The sequence below is a fragment of the Hemiscyllium ocellatum genome, unplaced genomic scaffold (genome assembly GCF_020745735.1).
Source record: "Hemiscyllium ocellatum isolate sHemOce1 unplaced genomic scaffold, sHemOce1.pat.X.cur. scaffold_169_pat_ctg1, whole genome shotgun sequence".
In the NCBI taxonomy this organism is placed as follows: domain Eukaryota; kingdom Metazoa; phylum Chordata; class Chondrichthyes; order Orectolobiformes; family Hemiscylliidae; genus Hemiscyllium; species Hemiscyllium ocellatum.
In genome coordinates, this window is record NW_026867852.1 from 1,395,216 (window position 1) to 1,417,220 (window position 22,005).

Sequence of the window (22,005 nt, forward strand, 5' to 3'; positions counted from 1 at the left end):
AGGTCTCCAGAACTTTATCTGGGGCTTTGGATTAACTGTCCAGCGACAATATCACTCGGCCAATACTTCCCCACATCACTGTCCATCTGCACCGAGTAAACAGCGATTTTCTGGTACATCAGGACTGACATCAGGACTGGTTAATCACACATACATTTGCTGAATAATTGCAGGAGTTGGATGTTGATGGGCTATTGACATTCATCTATGAACCATGTATTCTGAGGTTTGTTTCTGATCATGATTGTAAACACCATCAGTCTTGTTATCTTTTGGGGATAAGAACAGTTTCAATTACCTTTCTGTTAAATACCTAGCAATCAAGTCGATCCCATAACTCTCAGGCAGATTAGTTTCCTTTGAAGAGCTCCTCATCTCCCCAACCTCCTCCATCCTCACCTCCAACAGGACAATAATCTCACAGAGTCTCTTTGTGACTATGAATGAGACAATCTGATCAGCTGCTTCTTTCCCTACTCCTATGTCAAGTTGGATCTTAATCTCCCCTTGCTGCAGTTGTGATCCTGCATCATTGTACAGCGTTGCTCGTACTTCATCTCTTGGCCTATCAGTGTTCAGGATACTGCATGTAGCTTCTTGTACATCGGGTTTACAGTGCAAGAGTTTAGCTCTTGCCTTCCAACAACAGTAGAGTCGTACTCCAACAAAGCTTACAGAATCACGGCCCAGCATATTCCCCAACCTCCCTCCTTCCATCAAACCAGAGGATCAGCCCTCATTCAACTGAGAGAATTCAGGAGGGCATGTCAGTAATAGCAGCATGAATACCTAAAAATGAGGTGTTCACCTGATGAAGTTACCAAACAGCATAAGCAGCAAGTGATAGACAGAGCGAAACAATCCAGTAAACAACGGAACAGATCTAAGATCTGCAGTCCACCACAACCAGTTGTGATTGAAGTCAGAGCACAGCTGGAGTTCTGAGGACAGTTCTCTCCAAGATATTAATCAACAAGAATGTCAGACTGGATGAATCATCATAAAACTGAAGTCCATTTGATATTAATATGTTTACAATCAGTGTTCAATTCGCCACATGTAGCTGAAGGTAAAGATAATCTTCAAGTGATTGTACCAGTGAAGACACCGGAATACTTATTCAGCAAATTAAAACCTGTTGTGTTAGTAATAATTTTAAAGAGATATTAAAAGTAAGGTGACTTGAGTATAATGGACGAAATTTATTGGTGGGTATCTGAAATGTGAAGTTAATTTAGGATTAGTTAACAAACAAACACATGGTAGGGAATCCCAGCCCCATGTAGTGCACATTCAGTTCCATGTGGGAAAACCAGGACACTTCTTGTATCAGCAACAACCACAAGAACACGGAGGTGACACTGGAACACTAGTTTGACCACGGCTAAAGTACTGCACTCACTCTTAGTCCCCACATTCCAGGATTGATGTGATCACACCAGAGAGGGGACAGAGAAGATTGATCAGAATGTTTCTCTGATTGGAGAATTTCTGCTCTGAGGAAAGATTGGATAGGTTGGGGGGGGGGGGGGGGGTTCCCAAGGAAGATGAACTGAGATTTAATTGATGTGATGAAATGCTGAGGAATCCAGGTAGAATGGATAGGAAGCAGCTATTCATTAACAGAGCCATCAGGAACTAGAGGTTTTAGATTGAAGATAATTCTCAGAAAAAAAGAGGAAAGGAGAATTTATTTCCCTCAGAGATGGTGGAGAGCAGGATCTCACTGATGGGGTGACAGAGGCAGTTACCAGCATTACATTTGAATAAAAGTACGTGGATGGAACTGAAATGTTGGAACGTGCAGGGCAATGGACTAAGTTCTGCAGAATGGGATAAATGTGATTTATTTGACATTTCTCCAGAATATTAAACTCCAGTCCAATTTGAGAAGTTAAACATCATTAGACTTGAGCTCCAAATGTCAGAATAAAATTATCAGAAAGTTACAGCACAGATCAAAGCCACTTGGCCCATCCTCCATGTGTTGGCTGTGATAGAATGACTCAGGCTTTACAGCGTTCTGTACTCACCAATGAGAGCAACAATTTCAGACTGTAGACGCTGTCCTCTATGTTGTTATAACCTATTTTCTCAAAGTATTTCTTTGGCAGCTGCATATCTTGTTTCCTTGTTTCTTTCCCAGCCCTAAATCTATTCCCCTTGGCCTTGAGGGACTACCATTTCTGCTGTTTAATCTCTCCTGCCTTCGCCTATGTGACAGACTGCCTTTCTGTCCTTGTCTGACACCTACCTACTCACAACCTGTTACATTTCTGATAGTTCCCTGACCACTGTAACTTTCACTCCCCCCCGGGTCAATGGCACAAATTTTGAATTCTGTTCCTCCAGAGATAATGGGAAATCTTTCTGGCTGCAGTTTCCCCCAGATTTTATTTTGGAAACAGAGAATTTGCGTCAGTCAAGTATTTGTGAGCTTTCATCCACAATTCCGAGCATTTGGATGTAATTTGTGACCCTCCCACAGATGTGCAGGTTTGCTTTATTGGCCGTGCTAACATGGCCTGGAGAGTGCAGGTTTGGCGCGTTGGGTTGGCCATGGTAAATGTGGGGTTACGGGGATAGGGTAGGAGAGCAGGTAATTACCGACTTGATGGGCCGAATAGCCTCTGTCTACACCTGCAGAATTATGCGATTATAAATGGTTGCGATTGCTGTCACATTTTCCTAATGCTTGGTTCGTTCAGCTCAGGTACACATGCTGCCTGTGTGTTTCTGTGGGTTCTCACTCACTCCTATCCTTCTGTTTTTACCTCAATTTCACACTGTATGTGAGGGTGAGAACGAATTTGTAAATATCAATATTCCAACTGAAACTCCTCACAGGTCAGGACTGTTTCTGCTGCTGCCATCACTCACAAGGGACAGGAAAACAATAAAGGTTTCATTACAAATCTTACAGGAACATAGAGGTTATAATTACAAGAAAAGGCTGAACGGCTCCAAATGTTTTTCTCAAGAAAACAGGAGGCTGAGAGACAACCTGGTACAAATGGGAAGCTTTGTGTTTGTATTTTCAGAGATTTGAGGTTGAAATCATCAGGTCGGAAGCATGTTTCATTGCCCCAGATCATCAAAGTTGCAATCTAATGTGTATCTTTCATTCTCTCTGTCTGAGTTAACACCAGATGGACAGGTCAGTGTCTGAGTGTTTCCCCAAATCCCTGATTGAATCTGGCTCCCCCACAGTCTTAGGTGTTGCAGCACTCACTGGGTCATGGAGAAACTCTGCCGTTACAATGAGAACTGTCTTTGCTGTCACCTCTCCTCATGCTTCCGCCTAATTCCCATTTCCCTTCATTAAATCCCAGCTGCCTCTAGTCCACCCACATGGGCATGTTGAAGAGCATGACAAGAGAATGGATTGAAACTGAGAGTTCAATAGCCAGAATGAGAGAGGAAGGAGGAAATAAATGGGGTTCGTGGATCCCAGGGGATACAGACTCCAGGCTGAGTCCTTGTGGGCATTCCCGCAGTAATACAAGACAGCATTCCATGATGAGAGTTAAACCCAGGAGGCAGGAGGAGCCACTGAACATTAGCAGGTTTAGTTCAAACACAGGAGGTTTGTTCAGTCAGTAACAGTGTGTTAGACATGGAGGGTGAAGTGAGCAGTGAGGGGAAATGTTACCACAAGCTGCCGATGGATAACTTTCATTGGAACAGAAGGAGGCCATTCAGCCCCACAACCCTTCTCTGCCATTCATGATGATCATAGCTGATGTGTGACCTAACGTACAACTTGCAAAACCCTCTAATTTCATCAATAAACTCCTCTGCAACAGACCAGATGAATATGAAAAACTACACATCTGCAAATGCTGGGAAATCAGAAATAAAAACAGAAATTGCTGGAAAAAGTCAGCAGATCTGGCAGCATCTGTGGAGAGTGAACCTTTGGGTCCAGTGACCGGTCAGGTGACCAGCTGCAGCTGACCATTCTGCTATTTCTGTAACACTCTCTGGAACAGGTTCTGGTGCGAGGGGAATGAGACTGTCAATAACAACTGAGAGACACAGGAGGACGGGCTCAATCAGAATAAAACACATTTTCGTCTTTCTCTTTTAATTCAAAGGCAAACATTATTCATTATCGTTTCAGAAATAAGATAGTAGGCCAGAAATCAACTCTTCATATCATTGGGTCTGGGAGACTGTGTTACTCCTGACCTGGTCCAGCCGACATGTCAATCCAGACCCTGAATAATGGGGTTGACTCTGAACCATTTCTTGTGCAGTCAGAATGGATGACAAATGCTGCCCCAGCAAGTGATGCCGTGATCCCATGAACAAACAAAATAAATCTGATCGCTGTGGTTAGTTGTGAACTCGCCGGTGTTACTGGAAGAGGATGAATGGGAAGGTTTATGGGGTAAAGGGAGAAGAATAGCTTTCCGTGAGGTGATGCTTTGGAGAGCTGATCAGCCAATCAGCCTCCTTTTGTACAGTAACAATTCTGTGAATAATTAATTCTGAGCCCTCTAAGGAAATATCAGAGCAGGGTTTACAAAGAGGTCAGATTGAATGAGTGTCTCGGTGAACACAAGTGAGGCTCAGGTACAGAGAGGCTTTGGGATGGATTAAATTAAATTTTATATATTTGCACAGTCATCAACATTACAGCAGTGAAAAATGGGAGTGATGGAGAGAGCAGCAAATAAATCTTCAACATTTATGCAGCTAAAGGGGATGCTGGGTAAAGATACCGTAGTTAGTGTTTATTTCATTCCAGGCACACCAGCCTAGGAGCACTTCCTTCCTGTATACATTCTCTCGAACTCTTGAAGATTTTTGTTCATTTGAAGTGTTTCATGTTTAGATACTCCAGAGAAGACAGCTTCAAGCTCCTCAATCTCTCCTGCCAGGGCAATGCTGCTGTTAGAATTCAATTCACTGGGGCGTGTTACTGGCTGCTTCATGGACTGGAACTGGCAATTGAGACTGAAAGACTCCTGTATAAAATACATTCAATGGTATTGCCAGACGCGAGTGGTTTTAGGAAAATGACCTTGCCTTACATGCATTGAGTGTCAGTGCACTTCCTGTTGTGGGGCATCCTGTTTAGATACAATCTATTGATAACTATGAGAACTGACAAGCACTGGCTCTGTCAAAGTGGTCAGAGCATTATGGCTGTCATCGAGCTGGTAACAAACTTCCCATGGGTTAAAAATCGTAAATGATAGAGTAGGTACGAGGTCTGATGATACTGTTGGAGTATTGATGTTGTTGTTAATCACATTAACTCGGCAGGAGTTGACTGAATTCATATTGTCTCTTTCTGAATCTCAGGATGTCTCTCTGGGCAATGAGTCTCCACAAACATCAATGAGCAGGGGTCATCTGTTTTGATTTAAATTGCTCTATAGCACTGCTGCTTCACAGCACCAGGTACAAGGTTAGAGTCCAGCCTTGGTCAACAGCCTGTGTGGAGTCTGCACATTCTCCCCAGGATAGTGTGGGTCCACTCCAGGTGATCTGGTTTCCTCCCACAGTCCAAAGATTTGTGGGTTAGGTGGATCAGTCATGCTAAATTGTCCACAGTGTCCAGGATTGTTCAGACTCTGTGGATCAGCCATATGAAATGCAGTGTTACAGGGGTGGAATGCTCCAGATGGGATGCTCTTTGGATAGTTGGTGGGATTTGATGGGCCAATGCTCTCCTTCCACACTGTCGGGATTCCATTCTATGATTGAGGATAAAGGCGATACAACAGGGTGTCCTTGGAGAAGGAGCACGTAGTTTTTATCAATTCTCCCGCTGCCTTTAGATAGAGATGGGTACCGCAGTGGATACAGTGCTTTATCTCCATCGCTGCCTCCTCACTCCCAACTCTACTTTGATTTGATCCCTTCCCACTTTGTCATTTATAATGGTTTGCTTTGCCTGTAAGGGGCGTTGTTTATAAATATTCAATTGGATACATGGGTGGTTTACTGCTGGTGATTATATGTGAACCAAAATGGGGTAATAGGGGGTGATGATGTTGATGGTGGGAAGGTTGATCAGCTGTGTGAGATACCACGTCCGGGTCAGAGAAATGGGGAATAAAGAACACTTCACAGCTCACAGAACCAGAACTGAAAAACAGTTAAATCAAACCAAAGGTTCAGACAGGGAGGGAATATTTCCCTGGAGCTTGAGTAACTGGAAACTGATGGTGTCCGGGAGTAGACAGGATTTGTTTTACAGGGCGTTTGAAATTTTAAAAACTGGTATATTAAGATAGTTTCATTTATTTTCTTTTAGTTTTATTTATTGTGGAATAAATAGCTACAATATTTTAAAACCAAATTCACAAACCTTGTGTTAAAGACAAATGTTAAATAAAATCCATCAAACCATCCCTCACTGAAACTGGGTGTGGAAGTGCATTCGCCTGGAGAATCCCTGCCCTGCCTACTTCTTCCTAGCCGGGCTCCATGGCTATATACATACAGGAGAGATAGTAGAAGGAGGCCATTCGGCCTTTCGATCCCGCTCCACCATTCAATGGGAAACAGCTGACCATCCAGCTCAGTCTCCTGTTCCTGCTGTGTTCCAATCCCCTTTCATGACTTTACCTCGAAGAACTATATCTAAGTCCTCCTTTGGCTTCACTGCCTTTTGTTCCAGTGACGTTGCGGTGTTACTGTGTGGGTGTAGGCAGGGGTAATGTGATGGTGCTGCCTCCTGGAGGATGCACTCAGCATCCCTCACCATCCTGCAGTAACATCAACCGGGTTTCAGCAACTAGAAATAGAAACCATTTCCAGGATATGGGCATCACTGGCTCAGCCAGCATTTATTCCCCATCTCTAGTTACCCTTGAGAAGATGGTAGTGAGCTGCTGTCTTGAAACATTCACAGTCCATTTGGCGCAGAGAGACCGACAATGCTGGGAAGGAGAGTGTACAGGATTTTGGCCAAGTTATTCTCCATCTTTGGTTCTTCAAATGCTGGTTAACTTAATCACGATCTGCACATGAGTTTGAGATTTCAGTCTGCAAATCTTCACCATTAAGCACCCTGAATAAACAAATATGTACAGGTTAGAAATTCAGAGCAGACAATTCTAGCTTCTCTGGAAATCTTCTTTCCCTTTCTTCTGCAAAAGCTGTAACCCTCCAGCCCACTTACTCTCTCCCACCATTCTGCCTCTGCTGTCCCTAATGTACCCGCCCCCATTCTCATGGAGTTACTGATAAACAGATCCATGCCACCACTTCCCGTCCCTGGTTAGACTCTGCACCCTTTCTGGGTTCACTTCCTTTCCCTTCAGTTGCTGCAAGTCAATAATGTAACAGCAGAATGAAACAAAAGGAAACAGAAAGGGAGGTGGCAGATCCTGGACAGAAGAGGAACCTTCAGTCTGGGAGAATGGGTCAGATCCTTCTTTGTTTCCCATTGGTCGATTCCCAGCATTATGACAAGTTGGGGATGGAACTTGGGCCCATGTGGGTGTGGTGACCCTTTGACCCCCCCAACCCGTTAATCCTACAAGCTGATTGGTTCCTCCTCCAGCCAATCACAGTGTCAAATGCTTTCCGCTAATTACCCCAAAGCACATGCTCCAAAATCCGCCCATATTCTGTACATGTGCAGTTCTGGGCTTCCCCGCACATGTGTGGTCCCTGCCTCAGGGATTGTGGGAGTTGTAGCCCCCATGAAGCCACTGGAGACATGTTTCTGGATAGTGAATGAAAGGTGTGGGCTGGAGGGTGTTGTGTATAGGATCCCCATTCAGACACACAGGACATGTGGGCTGTCACGGGATTTTACTGAGACATCTGCTTCCACAACCTGATTTCTGACGTAAGGAACATAGATTGCGGGGTGGGGAGGTTAATAAAGGGTAGCAGATTTTAAGCAGATGTAGCTGAGTGGTGAGCACCACTGCCTCACAGCGTCAGGAACCCGGGTTTTATTTCAGCCAGAGGCGACTGTGAGGAGTTTACACGGTCTCACCATGTCTGCGTGAGTTTCCTAGGGTGCTCGAGCTTCCTCCCACAGTCCAAAGATGTGTAGGTTATGTGAATTGCCCATGCTAAATTTCCCACAGTGTCCATGTATGTGCCGGTTAGGCCATTAGCCAAGGGAAATGCAGGGTTACAGGGACAGGGTGGGTCTGAATGGGATGCTCATCATAGGCTGGTGTGGACTCGATGGATGAATACCCTGTTTCTGCACAATAGGGACTCTATTCTCATGAAGAAGAATGTACCTATCTCAATGTGTTGCAAATCTGTGGCATTCCCTCTTCAAAATGTGGTGGATGCCAGGACAATGAGCAGATTTAATGAAGAGATACAGATGTTGAATTTACAATGAGATGAAGGGTGAGAGAGAGCAGGTGGGAAAACCCAGCTGAGACCGAGGTGAGCTCAATCATCACCGTATTAAATGGTGGGGCTGGTTCGAAGGGCTGCATTGCCTCTCCTGTGCCCAGTGCTTATCTTCTTACGGTAATAACTGGAAAGCTGAATCCAAAACTCACCACCTTCACCAAAGGAGATTTTGGAAAAAGCAGGATAGTCAGGTGGATTAGCGTTCCAAACTTAGATAGTGAGGAAGCGTGTAGGAGATAATGATTTTGCAATTTTAAACTGAGGGGAGACAGTGATTTATGGTTTTAGACTGTGAGGACATTCACACCGTCCAGAATACTCTGTTGTGAATATCTATCCTATACTTTGTCAAAGACCTTGGCTTTGTATTAATGAAACGCAAAACACCCAGGAAACTTCGCCTCACCTCGTAATCTGATAAAAGACTTCTGATAAATCTGGTTGAACTTAGAACACAGCTGGAAAGCGGGAAGATTAGATCCAATCCAAGATCCAATGCTTAAACAAAGGAGACTACAATAGGATGAGGCAGGAGTTGGCTAATGTAAACTGGAAGCAAAGACTTTACCGTGGGAAAGTTGACGGACAACAGGGGAATATTTCAAAGTGCTCAGCAAAAGTATATATCAGGGAAAAGGAAGGACTGTAGGAAAAGGAGTAATCTGCCATGAGTGGCTCAGGAAATAAGGGAGTCTATCAAATTTAAATAGAAGGCATACAAATTGGCAAAGACCACGGAGAAACTAGGAGATTAGAGAAACTTTAAAGATCAACAGAAAGCTAGATGGGATTGGGAGAGAAAAGTGATGAGTAGCTGTCCCCAGGGCCGGAATAGCAGTTTACACTGCTCAAGGGGAAATATATGGTCTCTGTAATTGTTGAAGCACTTAACTGTTACCATAGAGATAATCCTGATCAAGTTAAAAAATCACAGCACACTCCAAAAGCTTGTACTTCCAAATAAACCTGTTGGACTATAACCTGGTGTTGTGTGATTCATAGGTTTGCCCACCCCACCCCAACACCGGCTCCTCCATATCAGAATCCTGATAGACAGCCCCACTGAAACTGAAGTGCCTGTCAGATACTTGAGGGAGCCACAGGGGTGTATGTTTTAACCACAAAGTGCGAAACTGAAGTAGACTTTCTAACTGACCGTTGTCATGGAGATAATACTGAGAGAGAGTCTCTATTCAAAGTACCAAACCACAAAAGGTATAAGAATGGGAGCTTTACATTGGACAGGTGGGGCTTTACCTGATATTGCCTGGAGGTGTTTTGCATGTACACTATCCAGGTAACTGCCATGTCTCATCAATAAAGACTCAAAGAAGACCTCTCAGAGTTCTGCTAATGTAGTTGTTGCTATCCAGCATGGTTTAGGAATATGAGTACACAGCAGTCAGTCTTCACAGTGGAGGATACGAAGAACATGCCAGTAATTGATAAGGAGACTGAGGAAGGTGAGGAACTAGAAACAACCATTATCACGAAAGAGGTAGAGCTGGGCAAGCTAATGGAGCTAAAGATAGATAAGTCTCTTTGCCCTGATGGAATACATCCCAGGATATCAACAGAGTTAGTGGGAGAAATAGCAGATGCACTTAGAGTTATAACATCCTGCAGCAGAGACAGGCCCTTTGGCCCAAACTGGCCCATGCCGACCAGAATGTCCATCCACACTAACCCCATTTCCCTGCACTTGGCCCATCTGCTTCTGACCCTTTCCTATCCATGTATTTGTCCAAATGTCTTTTACCTGTTGTGAGAGTGTACCCACCTCAACCACTTCCACTGGCAGCTCATTCCATATACATACCACCCTCTGTGTAAAACAGTTGCCCCTCAACTTCCCTTTTATTCTTTCCCCTCTAACCTTCAACTGATGCCCTCCAGTCCTTGATTTCCTGGGAAAAAGACTGAATGCATTCACCTTATCCATGCCCCTCATGGTCTTACACACTTCTAGAACAGTACCCACTCAGTTTCCTCTGCTCTAAACAAAAAAAAATCCTCGCTTGTCCAACCTCTCCCTATAACTCAGACCCCTGAGCCCTGACAACATCCTTGTAAATTGTTCTGCACTTTTTACAGTTTAATAACTGAAACCTACACTGCATTCATCATATTTCCAGTGTTTCCCCACGGCGCTGGAACCAACGTGACAACGCCAATGGATTACAGTCCATGATCGAGAATGAACTCCTTTACAACAATCCCGTTTTCATAGTATTTCCCAAGGTGCAGGTATCCTTGTGTCTTTCTGGTTGTATGGTTAATTAAAGACTTGTCCTTCTACAAAGCAAAGCTGTGGCTTAATTGTTCCTGGGAAACATGCCATGATTTTTCAGACTTTCAAAAACAAACGAACTCTCTCTCCACAGTCACCACGCTAACATGGACTTGGCTGTACCTCAGTATTTTTTCCAGTCACACAGATTTGAAATATTCGCCCACGGACAGAATACACACCTTTCCTTCCACATGAAAAGGCCAATGAATATTCAGATCGGCACGGATCAAGTAACTATCAAATCTGAAAATGAAGTTCAATTTGAATTTCTCATCCACAAATCCACCCTTTCGGTACCCTACAACTGAGAAAACAACTCACCATATTAATACAGGATGGATCTTTATAAGATAATTATAGTATTAAATTGTAGTTTCATGTTTCCCAAAGTTTTAACTCTCAGTCTAGCAATCTCTTTCTTCTGTGAACTGAAATCCAAACCAATCTCCTCACTCCTTCCCTCCACACCCAGTTCTCTCACTCTCTCTCCTCACTTTGAATTCAGTTTCCTAGCTCTTGTCTGCGGACTAAGAACCAAATTAATGAGTCTGACTCTGAGTCCAGCAGGGGGGTGGGGGGGGGAGGGGGGGGGGGGTGATGGGCGCGGGGCGTTGTTGGTGAATCCTCTGATGACAACCATCCTGCATGCACTGCTTCCTGCACACTCTGGCCAAAACCTGTCTTACTAAAATGAACCAAATTAGAACTCGAATTGCAGGCCCATCCTTGTCATTTTCCATAAAAACCCTGAATCTTCACAAAAGAGTTCTGATAACTCCCTGCAAAATGCTGCCCCACTGATAGTCTGATCACATGTCAGGGTACCAGGAAATAGGCCATTCCCCTGGGTCCTGCTCCCAGAGGGAGGAAGATGCCAATAACAGATTAATCCCTCACAACCACAGCCTCCTTCCCAGGCACTGTGCATACTCCCACAATAGGCCAGCACTGTGCCCATACACTGGTCTCCCCTCCTACAGCACGTGCTCCCGATCATACAGGAGTCCGGGAGATTGACAGCAGCTGCTGCCCAATATATCAGAATCCCTACAGTATGGAAACAGGCCCTTCGGCCAAACAAGTCCATACCGACCCTCCAAACAGTAACTTGCACAGACCCATTCCCCTACCCTATATTTACCCCTGACTAATGTAACTAATACTATGGGCAATTTAGAATGGCCAATTCACCTGTCCTGCCCATCTTTGGATTGTGGGAGGAAACTGGAACACCCGGAGGAAACCCGCTCAGACATGGGGAGAATGCACAAACTCTGGGTTTGGCTGGAATCAAAACCAGGTACCTGGTGCTGTGAGGCAGCAGTGCTAATCATTGAGCCGTCTCTATGGGCTGGAGAACTGGGGTAATGGATTGTAAACAATGAATGAATGTGGAGGACACTGGGGGATGGACAGGTCAGTGAGCGACAGGAGCAGTGCAGCAACAGGAGGGAATCCTGGACAAACTGAGCAATGGGAGAGTCTGACAGGAGAGAAACTACAGGAAGGTTCTGTTTAGAGGCTGAGGCAGGGACAGCTGGGAACAGTATGGCCTGGTGGCTTGGGCAGGTTTTCTAATCATCCTCTTCAAAGATGCTGTTCCTCAACTCTGAGCCTGATCCTCCTGGTCCAGAGGTAAGGACACTGCCACCATTTCCTGGTGGGCAAGGGATACGGGGACTGCCTTTCAAAAGGTTTCAAAAACCGGTGTTGGTGACATTAACAAGACTCAATACACAGTCACTGACAAAATGCTGGTGTACTTGAACTTCATCCAGAATATTAACACCTATAACTGGGTAACGCAGACCCTGATGTACAGAGTTAAATCCTGGATATTAATAACAGCTTTGTGCATGGGAAATCATGTCTCATGAATCTGACTCAGTTTTTTTGAACAAATAACAAAGAGGATTGCTGAGGTCAGAGCATGGACATGATCTACATGGACTTCAGTAAGGCGTTCCTCATGGGAGACTGGTCAGCAAGGTTAGATCGTATGGAGTACAGAACTGGCCCGAAGGTAGAAGGCAGAGGGTGCTTTTCAGGCTGGAGGCCTGTGACCAGTGGAGTGTCACAAGGATCGGTGCTGGATCCACGTTTCATCATTTATATCCATGATTTGGATGTGAACATAAGAGATCTTATAAATAAGTTTGCGGATGACACCAAAATGGGAGGTGTGGTAGACAGGGAAAAAGATCAGAGTACAAGGGGATCTGGATCAGATGGGTGATGGGCTGAGGAGTTCAGTTTAGAAAAATGCGAACTGCTGCATTTTGGAAAAGCAAACTTTAGCAGGACGTATACAGTTAATATAAGTTCCAGGGGAGTGCTGCTTAACAAAGAGTCCTTGGAGTGCAGCTTCATAGTTCCTTAACAGTAGAATAGCAAGGAAATTAGGATAGTGAAGGTGGCAGTTGGTCTGCTTGTCTTTATTGGTCAGAGCATTTAGTATAGGGGTTGGGAGGTCATATTGCGGCTGTACAGGACATTGATTCGGCAACTTTTGTAATATTCCATGCAATTCTGGTCTCCTTCCTGTCAGATGGATGTTCTCAAAATTGAAAGGGGTCAGAAAAGAATTATAGGATGTTGCCAGGGTTGGATAGGCTGTTTTCTCTGGAGCGTCAGAGGCTGAACGGTGACCTGAAGGAGACTTTTAAAATCAGGCCGGGCATGGATAGGGTAAATAGACAAGATATTTTCCCAGCCGGGGGTGGCGGGGGGGGGGGGGGAAGGGAGTACAGAACTAGGGGACTGGGAGGGGAGGGTACACAGAGAGGGTGGGTGGATCAAGAGGGTTGGGACAGAAATGGGTGGGGACAGAGAGGGGAGGCACAGAAATGGATGGGGCCAGAAAACAGGATTAGAGAGGAGGGGAACAGACTGGGGGGGGGGGGACAGAGGGGGCGACCGACAAAGAGTGGGAACAGACTGAGGTCGGGGGGGGGCAACCGACAGAGGGGGGAAAAGAGACGGGTGTGCGACCAACAAGGGGGCGACTGACAGAGGGTGTGACAGATTGTGGGACAGATCAAAGGGGGGGGGATGCACGACCGACGATGTGGGGGGGCTGACAAAGGACTGACCGACAAAGGAGGGGGGGTAAAAGAGAGTGGGGGGAGACGGGGGGGAACACAGAGGGGGAAGATGGAGAGTTATTTTATAGATCTACTACTCAACCCTGTTTGTGTTTTCTCCTCCTCACCTTAATTCCCTCTGAAGGGCTCAGAACAACTGCATAGTTCCTGGAAAGTGGGGTTTCAGGGAGATCAGGTGCTGAATGTGGCATTTGGGACACTGACATTTAATGGAATGCGCTGGTCAATAAATGGACTCTGGTTCGACTCCACTGTCTGTGTGGTGTTTGCACATTCTCCCTGTGTGTCTGCGTGGGCTTCCTCTGGGTGCTCTTAATTTCCTCCCACAAATCCAAAGCCATGCAGGTTAGCTGGATTAGCTTTGGGTAATGGTAGGTTACAGAGTTAGGGTGGAATGCTGTTCCGATGGTTGGTATGGTCTCATGGGCCGAAAGGCCTGCTTCCACACTGTGGGGATTCTGTCACTGAGTATAGGGGTTAGGAGGTCACGTTGTGGCTGAGTAGGGCATTGGTCAGGCCAGTGTTAGAATACTGCATTCAATTGTAGTCTCCCTGATTTCAGAAAGATGTTACCAGTATATGACTCAACCTCTTAATGGCAAGTTCTTGGGAAGTATTGACAAACAAACAGACCGTGCAGTGTAGGTTAATAGTTCCTTGAAAGTGTAGTTGAAGGTAGACAGGTCAGTGAAGGTGGTGTGCGGTATGCTAGCTGTTATTGGGCAGTGCATTGAGTACAGGAGCTGGGAGATCATGTTTCGGTTGTACAGTTTATTGGCTTGGCCACTTTTGGAATGCCCGCTGCTTTCAATTCCAGTCTCCCTGCTATAGGAAAGATGTTGGGAAACTTGAAAGAGTTCAGAAAAGATTTACAAGGGTGTTGCCAGATTGGAACATTTGAACCATAGGGAGAGTGTGAATAAGCTGAGGCTATTTCCCTGCAGCACTGGACACGTTAGGTGGCTTTAATCGAACTTGATCAAATTATGAGGATCAATGATAGGGTGACTAGTCATGGTTTCTTTTTTCCCAGGGTAGGGGAATCCAAACGAAAATGTAAATCTTTTTTCCAAGGTGGAAATGACAAATTCTAGAGCCACACATTTAAGAGAGGGAGCAAGTTTAAAGGAGATGAAAACCGGAACAACTGCAGATGTTGTAAACCAGGAAGAGAAACAGAAGCTTCTGGAAACGCTCAGCAGGTCTAGCAGCATCTGTGAAGAGAAATCAGCGATAACGTTTCTGAGGGTGACCAGACCTGAAACTTTAACTGATTTTTTTCACAGATGCTGCATGACCTGCTGAGCATTTCCAACAATATCTGTGCAAGTTTAAAGGGAGTTGTGTCAGACAAGTGTCTTGTGCAGAAGGTGGTCAGTGACTAGAATGTATTCTCTTGGGAGATGGGAAAAGCAGAAACAATCACAGTTTAAGAGGCATTCGGACAGACACATAAGCAGGCATAGGTTATCAGGGATATGGATCATGTTACAAGCAGATGGAATTAGTTTGGGATGGCATTATGATCTGCACAGACACGATGGGCTGATTACTCTGGTGCTGTAACTGTTATGTTTTCCAGGGGTTAGAATGTTTTTTGAAGTAACAAAAATGATTGATGAGGGCAGACTGGTCGACATGATCAACGTGGACTTTAGTAAGGCATTCGGCAAGCTTTCTCATGGAGACTGGTTAGCAAGGTTAGGTCTCATGGAATAAAGCAGAAACCAGCTATTTGAGTACAGAACTGGCTCAAAAGTAGAAGACAGAGAGTGGTGGCGGAGGGATGCTTTTCAGACAGGAGGCCTGTGGAGTGTCACAAGGATTGGTGCTGTATCTATTATTTTCCGTCATTTATATCAATGATTTGGATGTAAACACAGGAGGTATTAGTAATTTTGCAGATGACGCCAAAATTGGAGGTTTAGTGGACAGCGAAAAAGATGACCAAGGCTGCAATGTTTCCTGCAGGTGTCACCATTTCAGACGCCGCCCGACCTGCTGGGGATCTCCAGCACTTCTTGGGTTTGTTGCAGATTCCCACCATTTTGCTGAAGCACTGGAGACAGAGAGCTGTACAGCTCCAGATTTTGTTGACTCTGATTCCTGGGATGTCAGGACTGATGGATGAAGAGGGACTCAATCCTCGTTTAATCCTCCTTTCCTTTGGTTTTCGGAGCCGCTGACTACATCACTAATATTCTACCTCCCACTCTCTGTCCTGAATCTGACCCATCTAACCTGACACTTTAGCTCCCACCCCCCTGCCAGACTAGTTAATACCTCACCAATGGAACTGGCAATAGCCCCCCACCCCTCCCCAGGAGATTTGACCCAGCTCTGCCCAGGGGTAACCGGTCAGGCTGGTACAGTTCCCACCTAACCCAGAAACGCTCCCAATGCCTGAAGAATCTAAACCCTTCCATGGTACACCATTTCTCCAGCCACATATCCAGCTGATCTACCCTCTTATTCCTGCTCTCACTAGCACATGGCACTGGGAGCAAGTCTGACATCATTTCATTTCAGGAGCTGCATTATAATGTGTCCCTGCTCTCCCAATATCCAGCTTTCAAACACTCATCCCTTTGTTTCATGCTGTCGTTGGTATTGATGTGTTCTCCAACCACGGGCTGTTTACCCTCCAGCTCCAGAATGTCCTGTAGCTGCACCATGATATCGCGGATCCTATCACCAGGGAGATAACATACCATCCTGGATTCATGGCTGTGGCCATAGAAGTGCCTGTCTGTATTACTGACTATTGAATCCCCTGTCACTCTCTTTCTTCCCGTTCTGGGCAGCAGAGCTATCTACGGTGTCATGAACCTGGCTGTTGCTGATTGCCTCTGAGACCAACACATACGCACACACCCACACGAATCCCAAGCGGTATACAGTATCTGTTTGGGAAGGGAATAACCACTGGGAACTCCTGCACTTCCTTCCTGAGCCTTTTACTTGATCTGATGGTCCCCCATTCCCTTTCTGCCTGTGTAACCCTCACCTGCAGTGTGACTAACTCACTGAACATGCTGTCCATAACATTCTCAGTATTGCAGATGCTCCACAGTGAGTCCACTCACAGCTCCAGGTCTGAAAAGCAGTTTCCCAGTAGCTGCTGATGGGCACATTTCCTGCACACATAGCCCGTCAGGGACACTGGAAACATCCCTAATTTTCCCACATTGTACAAGAGGAGCACACCATGGGTCTGAGGTCTCCTGTCACACAGGCTCTCTAGATTCAGCTAGTTACTCCCATTTAGAGAATTTAAATGAGCGAGCAATCTTCCTACCCTTCAAACATTGTAATCAAAATCCCGTATTCTTTACTTAAGTTGATACGTTATACCTTAAAAACTGTTACAAAATTTCCACAGGTATCGCTTACAAACTGGCTGTTACCTTTGGGACCATGTGAATTTCTGAATGGGCTGAAACAAAACGGAGTTTCAGCTTCACATTCTCCCTGTCCCACCTCGCTCTGTTTACACCCAACTCCAAAATACTCATTGAGCCAAGCAGCCCTCACAGTGCAGCCCTGTCATTTTCATTGTCTGCTCACCCCTACACTGCCCTCAGCCTCCTGTACTGTTCCAATACATCTCAATGGGAGCTCAGGAAAGCATCTCATCTTTCAATTCAATCCTTTGTAGCCCCAGAGTCAACATGGACCTCAGCAGTTTCTGGGTGAACAGACAGTTGTTAGAATCTGGAACATTCCACCTAAAACGGTACTGGAATTTGTGTTTATAAGGAGCTGCAGGGAATTGAAAATAAGGAGTTTACAGGTTAGCATCATGAAGTGGGTGATTGGGACTAAATCTGACAGTCCCGACAAAGAGACGAAGTGCAATCTGGACAAATCTATGCTCCCCCTCAGACCAAAACAGACCTGAGCTTCCAGTTGCCTGCCACTTTAACACACGAGCCTGTTCCCTGGCCAACATCTGTCTCATTCTTAATGCAGTGTTCCAGGGAAGCTTGATGCAGAACACTCCAGAACATACCAAATGGCCCTGTATTTCAAGGACTGCAATTTCCCCTCCCATGTGGTCAACAATACCCTTCAGTGTATCTCCACCACTTCCTGCACCTCTGCTCTTGAACCCCACCCCTCCAACCGCAGCAAGGATAGAACCCCCAAGTCCTCGCTTTTCAGCCAGATACAACACATCATCCTCTGCCATTTCCACCACCGACAATCAGACCCCACCAACAGAGATATCTTTCCCTCCACACCCCTTTCAGCATTCCTCAGAGACCATTCCCTGTGACTTCCGCATTAGATCCATGCTCCCCACCAACCCATCCTCCACTCCCAACACCTTTGCCTGCCATTGCAAGAGGTGTGAAACCTGTGCCCACACCTTCCCCTCACCTCCATCCAAGACACCAGAGGTCCCTTCCACATCCAGCAGAGATTTTCCTGTACATTGAATAACCTCATCTATTGTGTTCATTGCTCTCTACAATGGGGAGACAGGACGCCAACTTGCAGAATGTTTCAGGGAACCTTTCTGGGAGACGTGCACCAATCAATCCCACTGTCCTGTGGTCAACCATTTCTACAACCCACCCTCTCACTCTGCCAAGGACATGCATGTCCTGGGCCACCTCCACCACAAAATCCTAGCTACATGACTCCTGGAGCAAGAATACCTCATCTTCTACCTTGGGACCCTTTAAGTACAGAATCAATGTTTCATCATTTCCCCTCCCCCCACCATATCCCAGATCCAGCCCTCCAACTCAGCACCACCCTCTTGAACAGTCCCACCTGTCCATCTTCCTTCTTAATTACCCACTCCACCCTCTCACCATTACCCTCCACCAGCATCTTCCTATCGCCTTCCCAACTACCTTCTCGCCAGCCCCACACACACATCCTATTATCTGTCAACCCTCTTCCCCACTCAGAATCCTGCTGAAGGGCTCAGGCCCAATATGTCAATTCTCCTGCTCCTTGGATACTGTCTGACCGGCTGTACTTCTCCTGCGCCAAACTTTAACGTAAGCTGGAAGAACAAACCTCATTTTGTACTTGGGGGACCCTTCAGGCCTCTGACCTTAAAACGGAATTCATTAATTTTAGGTCCTAAGTCTCCCACGTCCTTGCGCCCTAGTGCCCCACCCCACACACCAGGCCTTGTTATTACATAGCCTGCCATTACACATTACCTATGGTTAGTCACTAACAGTCTCCATTAACATCTATTCACTCTCCCCCAGCCAGATCATTATTCATTCCTTTGTCCAATTGCTGCTATATCTCTTTTGGACTATATCACCACCTATCATTTACTCCTTAACCCCTACCTTCTGCATATAAACTGACATTTTTTCTCAGTGACATCAGTTCTGAGGAAGGGTCAGCGGATCCAAAATGTTAACTCTGATTTCTCTTCACAGGTGCTGCCAGACCTGCTGAGCTTTTCCAGTACCTTCTGGTTGTTGTTTCTGATTTAAGCATCCACAGTTCTTTTGGTTTTCATTTACTGGGAGTTTCTAATTCAGGTCTAGCAGCCTACATCATGAGTTTATAAACCCTCCCAGTCCACACTAACTCCATTTCTCTCCCACTCCCTTCACACTCACTGGGTCTCTTCCCAACCCCTGCCCAGTGACACTGCACGTGCACAGCTCATGGTCACATGCTGGCCTGTTGGCAACACCCCTCATTCACTCCCATTGGCTGGAGGATTACATCTAGTCTCCTATTGGTCTGAAGCTGCCGTCAATCAGCCAGGCCCCATTGTGACATGAGTGGTGGGATCCTCCCAGGAGTGTGGGAGGCTGAGGGGTAACCTCATAGAGAGGTTTATAAAATCATGGGAGGCATTGATGAGATAAATAGACAAGGTCTTTTCCCTGGGGTGGGGGAGTCCAGAACTAGAGAGCATAGGTTTAAGGTGAGAGGGGAAAGATATAAAAGGGACGCAAGAGACTACTTTTTTCATGTAGAGATGGTGCGTGTATGGAAGCTACTGTCAGGGGAAGTGGTGGCAGCTAGTACAGTTATACCATTTGAAAGGCATCTGGATGTGTATGAATAGGAAGGGTGTAGAGGCATATGAGCCAACTGCTGCCATATCGTACTAGATTAGGATAGGATATCTGGTCGGCACGGACAAGTTCGACTGAAGGGTCTGTTTCCGTGCTGTATATGTCTGTGGCTCTGCCCTGGGATGAGCTTCATCATTCACAGTGAATGGGGCAGTATCACAGAGCACAGGGGTTGGGGGCTATTCAGCCCATTGCGGCTATACTCTCTCCCTCTGGACATGCTGCCAATCTGCCCTTCCTCCCCTCCCATTTACCCGTAGCACTCCAAATTTGTCCTCAAATAGTTAAATTCCGAGATGTACAGCACAGAAACAGACCATTCAATCCAACTCATCCATGCCACCCATTTATCCCAAATTAATCTTGTCCCATTTGCCAGCACTTTGCCCATATCCTTCTAAACCTTTCTTAATCACGTACCCAGTCAGATGCCTTTCAAATGTTGTAATTGTACCAGCCTCCACACTTCCTCTGGCAGCTCATTCCATATTCAGCTTGAAAACATTGCCCCTAAGATCCCTTTAAAATCTCTTGCCTCACACCTTAGGCTTGTGCCCTCTAGTTTTGTACTCACTTAACCTTGGGAAAAGACCCTGGTTGTTCACCCTATCCATGTCCTTCACGATTTTATGTACCTCGAAGGTCATCTCTCAGCATCCGATGCTCCAGGGAAAACAGCCCCAGCCTATTCAGCCTCTCCCTATAGCTCAAATCCTCAACCCTGGCAACACTTTTGCACATCTTTTCAGAATCCTTTCATATTCTGTAATATCACTCCTACAGCAGGGAGACCAGGACTGAAAGCAGAATTCCAGATGTGGCTGAATCAATGTCTTGTAGAGCTGCAAAACAATGTCCCAACTCCAATACTCAATGCACTCACCAAGTACACCAAACGCCTCATTCACTACCCTGCCTATCCATGATTCCACTTTCAAAGAACTATCAACCTGCACGACAAGGTCTCTTTGTTCAACAACACTCCCCAGGACCTTCCCATTAAATGTATAAGTCCTGCCCTGATTTGTTTTTTCAAAATGCAGCACCTCACATTTATCTGAATTCACTCCACCTGCCACTCCCCAGCCCATTTGATTGAAGTCCCATTGTACTCTGAGGTCACCTTCTTCCCGATCCACTTCCTCCAGATCCAATTTGGTGTCTATTTAAAGTCACGAACCATAGGAATCATTGATATAAATGATGAAAAGCAGTGAACCCTGCACCGATCCTTACACCATATTGCTCATCACAGGCTTCCAGTCCGAAAGGCAACCCTTCACCACTACCCTCTGTCTCCAACCTTACAGCCAATTTTATATCCAAATAGCTAGTTCTTCCACCCTGAATGTCTTTCTGAAGTCCAAGTTAGTGATTTCCATACACAAAGCCATGCTGACTGTCCCTAATCATTTCTTACCTTTCCAATTACATCTAAATCCTATCCCTGAGAAGCCCTTCCAACAACTTACCTGACTCCAGGCTCACCAGTGTATTGTTCCCTGACTTTTCCTCATCACCTTTCTCAAATAATGGCGCCAGTCTTCCAGCACCTCGGTGATACAAATATCTCAGCGAGGGACCCAACTATCACTTCCCTAGCTTCCCACAAAGTTCTGGGATTCACCTGATCATGTATCAGGGATTTATCAATCTTGATGCATTATACAAGTTCCAGTGCCTCATAACTTATATGGACACTTGTCAAGTTATCCCTATTTATTTCTCCAAACTCTCTCACTTCCATATCCTCCTTCAGTAAAAGCGGACATGAAATACGCAGATAGTATCTCTCCTGCCTCCTGCAGATCCATAGACAATTTTGTTGATCTTTGAGGGTCCCTATTCTCTGCCTGGTTACTCTTTTGTCCTTAGTGTATTTCTAGAATCTCTTTGGATTTTCCCCAAACCCATTTCACAAAGCTCTCTCGTCCCCTTTTTGCCCTCTTAGTTTCCCTCGAGTATACTTCTACTGCCCCTATATACCTCTAGGTATTCACACAAACCCAGCTGTCTGGACTTGCCATATCCCTCCTTCATTTTCTTGACCAGAGCCACAATTCCTCTTGACAGCAGCATTCCTTACACCTCCCAGCCTCGGCCTTAACAGGAACATACTGTCTATATACTCATTGTCGCAGGCCTATGGGGGCAATGGCAGATGAAGACAGAGAAACAATCAATCATTCTC

The 22,005-nt window shown here is 45.7% G+C and overlaps 1 long non-coding RNA gene across 1 annotated transcript in view; it reads right to left on the reverse strand.

Moving 5' to 3' along the window:
* Positions 1 to 230: 230 nt before the first annotated feature.
* The window catches only part of LOC132810388 (uncharacterized), a 54,241-nt gene continuing 32,466 nt past the window's right edge, over positions 231 to 22,005 (reverse strand). Inside the window, exon 6 of the long non-coding RNA XR_009642806.1 lies at positions 231 to 269. This is a non-coding gene — a long non-coding RNA (uncharacterized LOC132810388). The remainder of the gene's footprint in view (positions 270 to 22,005) is intronic.